Source organism: Passer domesticus, chromosome 1 (assembly GCF_036417665.1).
Source record: "Passer domesticus isolate bPasDom1 chromosome 1, bPasDom1.hap1, whole genome shotgun sequence".
NCBI classification, from domain to species: Eukaryota; Metazoa; Chordata; class Aves; order Passeriformes; family Passeridae; genus Passer; species Passer domesticus.
In genome coordinates, this window is record NC_087474.1 from 105,037,510 (window position 1) to 105,050,375 (window position 12,866).

Here is a 12,866-nt window from a genome sequence, read left to right on the forward strand (position 1 = left end):
TGAGTAAAAAAGAACATACTCCCACCTCTACCAGGTAAAGCTAGGAAACACTTTAGCAGGTCCACAGGAACTTCCAAGATATTTCATTTTTAAAACCAATTAGGAAGTTTGGATTTTGGGGGTCTGGGGAAAGCAGTGGAACATGCAAGCAGAAAATCACAGCTTTTAGATTCTCATCAGCACTACAGAAGCACACGGCTGCAAGTTCATGGTGTGTATTAGACTATCTTATAGATAAAAATGGCATGCCCTTAAGACATATTCGCAATTGAGCGTGCCGCTTAATAGTTCTTAATTTTATTGATGTCTGTAGCTGCTAGATAGAACCTATTTTCCTTATTACTCTGCGGATGGGCTTTTTTCGCTCTTTCTCCTGTTCGAATCCAATGCATCTCGCCGTGCGTGCTGCCGGCGGAGCTCCCAGCGCCCGGTGAGGAATGGTCCGGGATGGATCCCGAGCGAGCGCCGGGAGCCACCGGCGGTGCGCAGCGCCCTCCCGTGGCCGTGCCTGGAACTGCAGCGACCCCCCGCCGCTCTCCCGCGTTCGCCAGCGGGGAGGAAAAAATGAGCCTGGCAGGGATGATCCACAAGAGTCGGCAATTTTCAAACCTCTAGCCTTTAAGGAGGCATTATTACAAGATTAAAGCGCCAAAAGACATTAAAACTAATTGTTTATTTAATGGCATATTAGTACGAAAAAGAAACTGGCAGGTTATCCAAACCCTGCCGAGATATTGCATTGTTATGTCCTACGGATCATTCTTCTTGATGCATCTGGTTAACAGCCACAGTAGATGACAGAACATTTTCAGAGCTCTTGTTTTTTATGACAAGAGGAGGATTTTTACTAAGAAATATTACATGGGACATGCTATTATAGGGGAAAGTTACCAGGAAAAAACTTCATGCTCTGGTCTGCATCAGAAGGGCAAGTCTACTTTCAGAGAGGCATAGGCAAGGCAAGGGCAAATTGTCTGGAGGCTGCAGCTACGCAGCTTCTCAGGAAATTGCTTGGGTTATGTAGCTCCTGAGAGGCCCTTTTTTGGCCTTAATTTGCTCTGCAACAGGGAAAGCAGATTCTGCCACATCTCTGCATAATTAAATGAATTAATGAGACACTCCCACAACTTAAAAATGCACAAGTACACAAAAGAGATGTTTATTTCAAGCTAATACACCCATTTAAATCAAATTCTGGTAAGAATCTACTTACAGGGCACCTGCAGACCCCCTGGCAAGGAAGGAAAGGGTGTTCTCAGGACACATTGCATCCTCATCTGTGCTGGCGCCTCTTGAAATCAGCCTCAGTTGGGGACTTCTTTAAAGAAGATCAAGCAAAAATTACAAGACCACTCCAGTTTTCAATATTCTCACCCTACTTCCTTTTACTCAGGTGAGAGCAGTTTATTTCTGGTCCAGCTGTATTTAGATCTACCTTGTTCCATGGCATCGATGAGGAGCTCTGAAGGGATCCAGTTCCAATAAGCACACTGGCTCTCTGCCTTGATGCAGACATGAGCAAAACAGCAAACAAATGGAAAATATTCTCAGGTTTTCAAAGGGAGTCAGATCCTTCTGCCAAAAGAAACAAACAAGCAAACACATAAAGAATGCCACCTTAATTCATTCTTCATTGGCTGCACAGGATTTTAAAAATGAATACCAAACAAACAAACACAAAAGAGAAAAAAAAAAAAAGAAAACAACTGAGCAGACTGCCTGAGAAAACTACACTGAGTCCCTTTTCTGCATATTTTGCTGGTTCACTCTCCCTGTTCCCCTTTCTATCTCTACTTTTTCTATGCACACTTTGCCCTACTAGCACAAAGCTGTACAGAAGGAAAGAGAGCTATATATGCTATATAGGACATCCCAGTTATACATGGTCCTGCTTTCAGTTATCACAGACAGAATTTGCCACCTTACAGCAATGGTGAAACCCACTAGTGCCAGCAGAATTCAGGCACCCCCATCAGGCTCCTCTCCACTAAAACAAGCAGTTTCTGCATGTAAGTCAGTAGAACTTTGTGAGATTTGTCCATTGCTACACCCATGGAGATGACCAGTACTTTTTAAACTGCATTGTTCTGAAGACTGCTGCTTCATGCAGAGCATCATCCAGTCTTCCTAGAGGTTGTGTGGAGTGGAATACCACTAGCACCACAATCAGACACAATTCCTAGTTTTCAATACTAAAGTTTTAAAGAACAGATAAAATGCCTGTTTGAAAAAATAAATTTCTCCATCATTCCTCACTTTGTTGTAACATTTATTACACATAGAAACCAGTGCAGTATCCACAAAAACCCACAAATTTTACCTAGTGGCATGTTATAGCAGTCTTTGAATAGTTTAGAACAATTGTATATCTGAAGGCTTACAATAAGGAAAGGTTTATGAAACTTGGTATTTACTCTGCTGTTACAGGACAAAGAGGAAATACCCCAGTTATAATTGCTAAACTGTAAGAGAAAATGCTTCCAAACATCCTGGATAATACATTTATGTTTTTTATTATATACATACTTGATTCTGCAAATATTTTACAACTCTTTGTTTTGGGTTTTTTTGGGGTTATTTGGGTTTTTTTTTTAATATGACACATGTTTTTAAAGGTAAAAGTAATACATTGTATGAATTAACAAACTTGTGAAGCCCAGGATATTGTAATTTCCAAAAAAGGAGCAACATGAAATTCTTTTATATACTCCACCTTCCAGAACATATTTTTAGGTTTATTTAAATGCAAAAATGAAAATTGTAGCTCTCTAAATGTGTCTTATAATTTTGGTACATATTGTCCCAATCTTGCTCATTTATACATCTCCTTGCAGCTTTAAAATTTTCATAATTAAGCTGAGTGCAAATACTAATCCAGTCCTGTTAAATTTATTATTGGGAAACATTTTTAATCTTTATTGTGCAATTTTCCCTTATACTATTGAAGAGGATGTTCCTGTTGCAGTTTACTCTGGAGACTTCTGCAGCGGGTATGGTAAGTTTATTCACCAAATGACGAAAAGATGTTAAACATTGCACAGCATGACAAAGATACTAATCTCTTGGGCTATTTAGCTTATAACTAAAATTATAAAGACTTAGTTTATAAGCATCAGTGTTGATTGCCACAGCTGGCAATGAAGCATGAATGTCCACATGCCTTGTAAAGTCTTGAAAATGCCAGAGGAAATAGAAAATACTGGTTTATCTCTCCAGAGAGATTTCATCAGCTATGCAGACTGGCTAACCATGGATTAGTTGGTAGGTTGGTTGGTTTGCTTAAGTACTGAGTATTCTCAAAGAGAAATTGAAAGCAGTCCAGGAAGTCATCAAGAAGTTAGATACAAAACACATAGGCTACTAGAAAATGGTTGAGAGCAAGAAAAACCATCAAAGGCATCTTTGTATTTCTCTAACCACCAGAAATGTTGTCTGTACAATGCATAGTCTACATATATCTTCACAGCACATAAAGAAAACCAACCTTCCTTTTCATTCACTTTTTCAGAACTGGTATTCACAGTGGTGATAGATTCTCTGACAAAGAAAGGAGGCCACTCCAAAAGGATATTTCAGTCTGCTTCCCATTGGTAGTCCATAGACTGACAAAAAAAAAAAAAGTTAATTTTAATTGCAGCTTTCTTACTGAAAATGTATGTAAGTGACTGAGCTCTGAGACAGTGTGGAAGCTCTCAAAACATTCTTGATAAGACATTTCATGGAGTTGCAGTCCGTGCCTCTTACCCTCACTTCCCCATGAAAACTCACATCCTGTGTTGCATGTCAGTGAAACCATATAAGTTATTTTATGCTCTGGATTGGGACCAATTTGTATTTAAATTATCACAATAATAAGGAAATTATTTTTATTTCTGCTTTATATTACAGCAAAACAGAGTCAAAGAACACTTTAGGTTTTGGGGTTTTTTCCAATCTTATGCCAAACAAGTTCAAAATCTGACAGGCAATTACTTTTTGGGAACAAGAGTAAACAAAGAAACAGGAAGGTTTCACGCTTTGTTATACATCTTTAAGTGCATTTATTTGCAATGTAATATGTGTTTAAAAATCTTGCTCTGACTAAATCATTTTTATTCCCACTACTGGCTTAACTCCTGCAGAATGGGCTGCTTTTCACAGGCTAGCTCTCACGTCTGAACAAAAACTCCACCTCAGATCTGAAAAGTCATCTGGATGAAGAGTGTAATAACCCAACAATATATCAAGTGAGGTGGGAAATCCAGATAATTCAGCATACCTGAAGGGAAATTATAGTTAGATCTGACTATATCTGATTATATTCTGTATCAACACAGTAGGACAGGCACATAGTGCACTTCCTACTAGTCTTGTGCATGAGGTGAAATCCTGCTCCTTTTCTAAATGCTGTCCTTTCCAAGGACATAGGCCATATTTCATCCATCACATAAAAGTTATGATACATAAAAATGGAGAGGTTTGTTGGTGGGCTTTTTTCACATCTCTTTATTGCAAGTTTGTACAATAAATATGTTTTTTAATGTGTCATTTCTCTGGTCTGAAGTATACAATTTTATGCTCTGTGTTAGATTGTTAGAAAAACAAACATTTCTGGCATTAGTAAAACAAAGACTCTATAAAAACAGAAACATTAATAGAATGGTTCAGAATACCCTAGAAATAAGAGAAAATTATTGTTTTAATACTGTTGATCACCAAGAGCATGGTTGAAGCAGTCAGATTTTCACAGAAACCTCTGCCCTTACACTAAGAAGTCAGAAGTAAAATGTGTTATCTGTTGCTTCTGGTTTTTCTCATTGCTCCCAGAACTTAACAGAAATCTAGTCAAAATGATGAATTGTCTAAACTTAAAAAAATTTAAAAGTTACAAAACAAATGTAGCCTGAGAATGCACAGTGTGTAGGGGGGAAGGGACAGATGGTACATCTTCAGACTTGGGAGGCTCCCCATCAATAAGCCAAATCTGTTATCACTTTGTCATGGGTGTGTCAAGAGTATGGTGTCTTTAGACATCTTCAGCATATGCAAACAGAAGAGATCATGTAAGATAAACATAGCAGGTTATTCCTTGTTAGCTATACCTGAATTCCAGTGATGACCCCCACAGGATTTCACTCCTGCATGGAGTTTAGTGCATCTGTTACCATACAGTCAAAGCTCAAAGGTTTTCTTCTCCATCCCTTCATACCCAGAGTGACACTTCAGAGAGCTCTGTTCAAAGGGATTGTTTGTCTGCTAGGAAAAAAAAAGAAAGCCAACAGATAACAGAGAATTATGGTATGAGAGACAAAGTCATTATGGTCAATTCAAAACCACTCACCTCAAGGCAGGTAGTTATTTTCTTTTAAAATGCTCTTTTTCCTACTGTTTCTCACTAGGCTAATTGTATAAAAGAGTTTTATTTCTGGCCTATTGCAGTTGGTACTTGTTGTCAGTATAGATGCACTGGATAAATTCCCAGAGATCATCTGTGACTTTCCAAACAGAGATACAGAAAATAGTGCCATTTGCTTTCTGCTTCCTTCTTCCACAGCTGTGAAAATTACATTTTCCTGGAACGCTGTTGTACAAATTCTGAATTCAACATGACTTCCAAGGTCCTCATATGTATAGTTTAGTTCAGGGGGTTTCAAAATAGGAGATCCAGATGGATTATATTCTTAGAAATTACTAAAAATGTGTAAGAGAAAACAAAAAATGTAATAACTGGATCATTTGACATAAAATTGTTTCCACTTAACTTACAGGACTATTTGCTCTTATACTTTAAGGACGTGTCAATCAGGACTTGCAGAAATGCTATTGCTGATAGTAAAGCCTTCGTACTTTTGGCACATTGCAGCACACTTCTCTATGGGATCACAGCCTGTGTTCGCATTCCTAAGACAAACCTCTTAGTTCTGACAACTGTTTTGATAAGTCTTTTCTCATTATAATGGGAGGAAAATTCTTTCAGCACTTCAGTTAACAGTATCATCTTGGTTTAGATGTTGGATCAGGTAGTAGTTTGATTCAAATGTCATTTTATCTTCAAACCAATTTCAAGTCAATGCAGTGATTAAATGCTTTCACCGTGTACTCTTTCTCCAGAAAATAAATATTCTTCCTTCCTGTTAGAAGAGCAGCTCCTTTCAGCATCTTCAGAAGCAACCTGGTGAGAAAATAATATAACACCCTTTTTCCTTCACAGCTTGCTCAGGTATTTTAGGTGTGATGCTCAAGTTGCTTACGACTGTGAATTCTTTCGATGCGTAGTGTTCCATACCACCACTGCTATTTAAATTACATCTCATTTGCTGCTGATTCGAACATTCACACTGATGATTCAGACATCCATCTGAACATCCTTCAGGAAGTAGAAAATCACAAGCGAACGCCATTGCACAGAAGAGGGTTACAAAGAAATCAATCATAGATGCATGCAAAGGTGGATCACTGCCTGCCACACTCATAGCAGCATATAATAGCACGCAGGAAATGGTGCTTAAAGTCATTTTAAGCAGTAAAGTTAATGGCATTTGCCATAATACATTTCATCTGAAGCTTCAGAGCACAGTGCTGCTGTACTGACTGTATTTTAACTGCTAAAGTCAAATGTCAGCTCTTGGTCTGCAATCAAAGCAATGACTATGACACCCCCAGCTGAGGAAATTTCACCCAGCTGATAACAGGAAGCAAGTTTTAGTGTTCATTGAGCATAATCCCACAAGTTATTTCTTGCCTTTCCTTCAAGACTCACTATTCTACTAATTCTGGTGTGTATTTGTTATTTTCATCAGACTGATGATGTATTTAAGACAAATATTCACTATGGTACTTGGTGCTTATTTGGCTTCAAGATATGAAACAGCATTCATATGAATAAGCTAATTCTTCCAAATATTAATTCATACATTTTTTTAATCAATAGTTTTCTCCATTCACCCATTCCTAATTTTGATCATTCATTTTATATTATGGTATTTTTACTTCACTGAAAGAATACCAGATACTTTTATGGATTCCTTGTCTTCTCAGACATTGTAGCAACTTGCCTCTGTGAGGAAAAACTGTGATGAGAAAAATAAAAATACTCACACTTAGCACTGTGTCTGAAGATTTAAACCTCTCACAGAGGACTGAAATCATTATTGGTGTACAGTGAGAAGAACTCACAATGAAGTGAGAGAAGAAAATGCAGTTTAAAGTGCTGGAAAATAGGTCACCTTCACTACAACATTAAGGACCTACAATGAAAAAAAAATTTTCTGAGAGCTCAGCTCCCTGCTGTACAACAAGAGATGACACCATAAAGAATGACAGTACACCTGAATCCCAGAAACACACTGTCTGTCCTGCAGAACAGATGAAGGGACATTGCTCATCACTTCCACCTGATCCAGCTTACAGGTGGTCTGAGACTGCCACCACTACTTAGGCACTACTAAAACATAACTCCAAAGTGCACAGCACTTTTATCATAAAGTGGTATCTTCATTAAAGGAAATACAGTTGTATTATTTTCAGGTGGAGGGAAAATAGGTGTTTCTCAATCTTACATCCATTTTTTTTCCTTCTTAAACCAAGTAACTCTTTCTAAACAATTTTGAAGATGTTTGGTTCATTTTCAGACTGTGTTAACTAAGTGCCTTTTCCTAACAAGAAAATTATTGAAGCACAAATGCCAACTTCAACTTTGCTTCCATCTCATGCATTAATACAAGAAAAATTCAACTCTTCAAAACCCAAAATATGAGAAAACTGAAGAATATATGAAATTTCTGCATCAAGAAACTGTTAAATTTAGCAATCAAATTAGCAAGGATTTTTCCACTAACAACTTTTACTTGTAATGACTAATTAACATTTTATGAGAAATCTATTCAACAAAGTTAGCAATGCCTTTTCTAAACTACTGAAAGTGGTATATGTCTGATTTCTGAGACCTATATAATCACTGCAGAATGCATATTTACCTCTCTTTTGATCAATTAAAGTGTCTCCTTTAACTTACTTGCTCTGGTGCTAGGATATGTTAACTAAGTGTCTGTTCTTTAACAGTTTTGCCATAAATAATTCAATTAATGTAACATTCACATTACTTTCTAAATTTTTTTCAGGACATACTATATTTTGGCATCATAAAAAGTATGTATTCCTAAGATTAAAGAAGTGTTACAAGATAGCTGGAAGCAGCTGAAATGCTCACCACCATCTGAGCAATAGTAAATGGACTGTTACACCTAAGTTCACTTCTAAGATATACAAATTCTCATTTGAGAAATCTTTTTTCCTTTCATCCCCGGGCTGGAAAATATGTGCACTGGTTAGATACTTTTCATATGATACTGACATTTCACTGGGATTACATCATTCATAATACTGTATCAGAGGTGATATGCTATAAAATACTGATTTTGTACATACCATAAAATACAGTTTAAAACACATTACAAGGATACTAACTCTTTACTCATCAAGAATATAACTTTAATATATCAGTGCATTGTCATTTTATTGCTGTTATTCATATGAATGTTTTCTTTCATATAAGTGTGGTGGTTTGAAAATAGCTTGGTTTTTGGTTTGCATTCATTATTACGTGCTTGTGCTTATGCCCAAACTCCTGTTCCTTAGTTTTAGAGTTTAAATTACTTTTGTACATAGAAGTTAAGAGAGTTTTACCTGAATATTTCCAAAATACATTTGGGTTCTTCAAAACAATCATTGCCATAAGCCTCAATATAAATGAGGTTTACATCATACAAATATAAATATTTTAGCGCAGCAAATATAAAGCTGGATCATAGCCAGTCTTTTGAACTATACCATAAACTTATGTACATAGTGAAAAGTTCTGCTTCAGACCACCTATGAATAAGTAACTGTTTTATCTTCTAATAACAGTTAGTTTTAAACCTCTACTGCCATATTCTACTTCAGCCAAGGCTGTAGAAGTTGGAAATCCCCCTGGGTACAGAGCAGTCATTCCCAAGCAGCTTGTGGGAACATTGGTGTGAATGTGAAGGCTCACAGCAGCATCCAAAATTCAGTTGCTCTCCTACAGCATTTCTGCAGATTTTCTGTGTTGTGGTTAAGAGAACAGGACTGCAACATTTGCAAGCATGTTATTTTGCAATAATAGTTGCAAAAAAAGTACGGAAAAAGAAAAAGGCTAATAAATTTATCAAGAATTTCAAAAATTCATTTTCTGACAGTATTTCCTCACTGAAATTTTATGCCATTTTGAAATCTTGCTGACCCTGGAAAAGCTTATATTTGAGGAGATTAATACAGATCACAGCAAAGCCGACTTTTTGTGACACACGTTGAATTATTTTCACCACATACAAACACAGGATTTTCAATATCACCAGTCAAATTACTGATTAATTTCTTGACATTGCTCAATAAAGACTGTTTATTAAAGACTTTATGAAATGTTTAATATTTCATGGGATCTTTTCTACAGGGCCCTTTCACTAAACTGATATTAAGCTTTCTCTATCTTGGGTCAACTCTGTCAAAAGTTTTTGTAATTAGGATGGAAGAAAGGAGGAAACTTAAATAACATTTTGTGTATCACAAAATGTATATTTAGCACTTAAAAATTTCTGTGAACAGAAATGTTGATGTAAAGACAACAAGAATGTTGATGTAAGGATAATAAGAACTTTATGAATACAAGAAGTACCAATAGTATGATTAAGAGAGAAACTGGTAAGGTAGAAAAGTTAGTTTAGCTGAAGCAATATAGGGTAGATGTGGAACAGTGTGCTTTTAATTAGGCAATGAGACAGATGAGGTCAGATTCAAGGTCAGGTTGGACAGAGCTGTAATCACCCTGATCTAGTTGAAGATGTCCCTGCTTATTGCAGGGGGGATTGGACTAGATAAGCTTTAAAGATCCCTTCCAACCTAACCATGCTATGATTCTATATAAAATAATATGGTAGATCAACAACAATGTGGACCAATCCCATTATGAATCTGATGAAGAAGAAGGGTATCATTGTAGACAGATATGAAATGAAAGTCATTGTTTTCTGGGGTTTGATGCTTTCTACTGCATTGTATTTGTGGCTTTGTCTTTTATAATTGATCATTTTAACAGATTGGAAATTAGTCAAACAAAATTTCTAAAATAGGTCTTGTGTGTAAGGCTCCCTGCAAATGTTTAATTAAGGTCTCTTTCCCTACACCTCTTATTTCCTGTGATGGGCCATTCCTGAGCCCGTCATTAGTATCATAAGTATATTTTTTTCATTTCAAAGCTTTACTGATATCTTGAATAAGAATAGAGGCTTACTGCACAAAGTAGTCAACAGGTCTTGTGTTAGAGTCAGGAGAAAGGAGATAGTAGAAAAATTCTGAGGCTCACTGCAAGATGTTTTTCACAAAAACTAAGCAGCAGGGGTGTGAAGGAAGGGCAGGATTGTCATCTATACCACTGAGACAACAGATTGATCTTACACATATATTTGTACTCCAGGCCTGATGGGCTTCTCAGCTTACAGCTGCTGTGCTCAAATGGGAACTCAAATGGATCTGAGGTGCGACATGTGACAATGACCAAATGATCTCAGCTTCAATGTCCCAAACAAAACTGGTGTAATCTCACTGCTGCTTATAACCAGCCTTTGGCAAAAAAAGCCACCTAGTTTGCTATAATTCATAGATAACACAACCAAGCTGTCTGTGCAATTGGCTGGTGCAATTAATTTTATAACATAATTCCAGTTCACACCAGCCCATAGTTAAGATACCAGACATACTGACCCCTTCCTTTCTCTTTTTACCAATAGGAAAACTTCAGAAGCACCAAAAAGCCAGTCCTATGTTCCAGGAAAAGAAAAGCTGATATGGAAGCAGTCTCCTGCTGCTGGAAGTATAGGAAAATCAAGGATTTGCTGCCAGAGAGAAAGCTTGCTTTGAAAATACACGGCTGAGATCATGATAATTTAACAGTTCAGGAGTCTGAAGTTCCCTCTTTTTTTTTTTTTTTTCCTTCTGAACCTACAGAAAACCTAAGTTGTAAGAGATCAGGCTCAAAAAATCACCCTAGAAAGCAGCAGTAGCCACCTCCTGGAAATGTCATTTCTTTTCACATGTGTACACAGCTCAAGAACAATGTGGGGATACTGAACTCTGTGAGAAACATGGTATTCTAGCATTATCCTAGCACAGCTCCTTGAAAGCAGCTGGTTTTCTTCCTTGAACCCAAATAGTTCTGCACAAGTTACTGAAATTAAGTCTGTACAGCATTATTCATTCATTAACCCTCATTGCTTCTGCTGGGACTATTAATGCCACATTTCCATTAGTAACTAGTATGTTTCCTTCCATGTACTTATATTCACAACTAAATTGGAAATAACCTTTCATTTTTCACTAGGAACTAAAGAGGATAATTTGATTTTTATTAAAATAACTCACAGCTTTTAATGCAAATGCATGGGTGACATCAAAGACACTGAAAATCTTCTGAAAGAAATAATAATAAAACAGTGGGTCTGTCTCACAGATGTAACTGGCAACTTTTCCCCAGCCAGAGGGCCTGTTCTATTAAAACATGGCAAATACATAGCAGCACAAAAAGAATAAAGAGAATTTTCAAGAGGTGACTCCCAGATCAACACCACAAGAAGTTACTGAGTTTGATAAAAAAATGAGACATCAAGGGTGGGGGGACTACAGAGTTGCCTTTCCTCTATAATTATCAGAGAGGGCAAAATGTGCTACAGGGGAATACAAGCCAGGGCAGCCTGCAGGCAGAGTAGTGCTGTAGTTGCAGTTTCAGACACAAAGTTAAGATATCATAATATCCCAATATGGTGAACAAAAAGTCTACAAAAAAGAAAAAAATAAAGGAAGGATAAAAGAGGTAAAACTTCAGAAAGCTGCAGGTGAAGACCAAGCCACCAGAGAGGTGTTAAACTTTTGTGATGATGAACTCATCATTCGAGATTCACAAATATAAGTCAATGCCAGCTGACATTTACTGGTATTTACATGCTTTACTGAGCTTTCTGATCTCAAACTCCAAAATCTGATTCTTTCACACACTTCATGTCTTTCATCTTCTCTTATTTTTTTCTTCATTTCTCCTCTCTAATGATTTCCATCCTACCAGTAACCATTCTATTTTATAAACTAACTCTTAAACTAAAAGAGTGGAGTGAATTATTTTGTCACTGGTATACTAATGCATTAAACTCACACTATTCTATAGAATCATTTACCAGAAAATTTTCCAAGACTTCAGAGGATAGACTTTGTTTTTATATTGTTTGCAGATCACAGAATCCTGACAGAGGACATGGAAAAGTTGTCACTGCAAGATCACTTGGTGATCTTTGAACAATCATTGTGACTGAGAATAGTGTCTGAGGACAGGAAGAAAGAAAATTACACTCCCATTTTCAAGCAGGGCAGTAAAATAGACCCAGAGAACCTTGAACCTTGGAACCCGATGAAGCAAGTAATACTGTAAGCCACATGAACAAGAAGCTCATCAGGAGTAGTTTTTATGGTACCATCATAGGAAAGTGTTGCTTGACCAATCTGCTGATCCCCTTCTGCAGTGAAATGACTGGCTTAGCAAATGAGGAGAGGGCAGAGGATACTGCGTATTTTGACTTCAGAAAGGCTTTTGGCACTGTCACCTGTAAGATTCTCAGAGAGAAACTGATGAGGCATTCACTGGACAGACAGACTGCGATGGATGGAATGGACAGGCCCAGAGACGGAGTGGTTGGTGACCTTGTGACACAAACTCTGGTTGGAGGGCAATAACTACCAGGGTATCCCAGGGGTCGGTGCTGGCTCCAATCCTGTTCAATTAATGACCTAAACAATGGGGCAGAGTGTAGCCTCAGTAATAACCA

General features: G+C 37.3%; 1 long non-coding RNA gene across 1 annotated transcript; it reads right to left on the bottom strand.

Annotated features, from left to right (window-relative positions):
• Nucleotides 1-1,524: 1,524 nt before the first annotated feature.
• On the bottom strand, nucleotides 1,525-6,251 carry LOC135289097 (uncharacterized). The gene is made up of 3 exons (XR_010351898.1): nucleotides 5,082-6,251; nucleotides 3,485-3,602; nucleotides 1,525-1,575 (listed from the first exon to the last, which is right to left on the bottom strand). It is a non-coding gene; the product is annotated as an uncharacterized LOC135289097 (long non-coding RNA).
• Nucleotides 6,252-12,866: the final 6,615 nt, after the last annotated feature.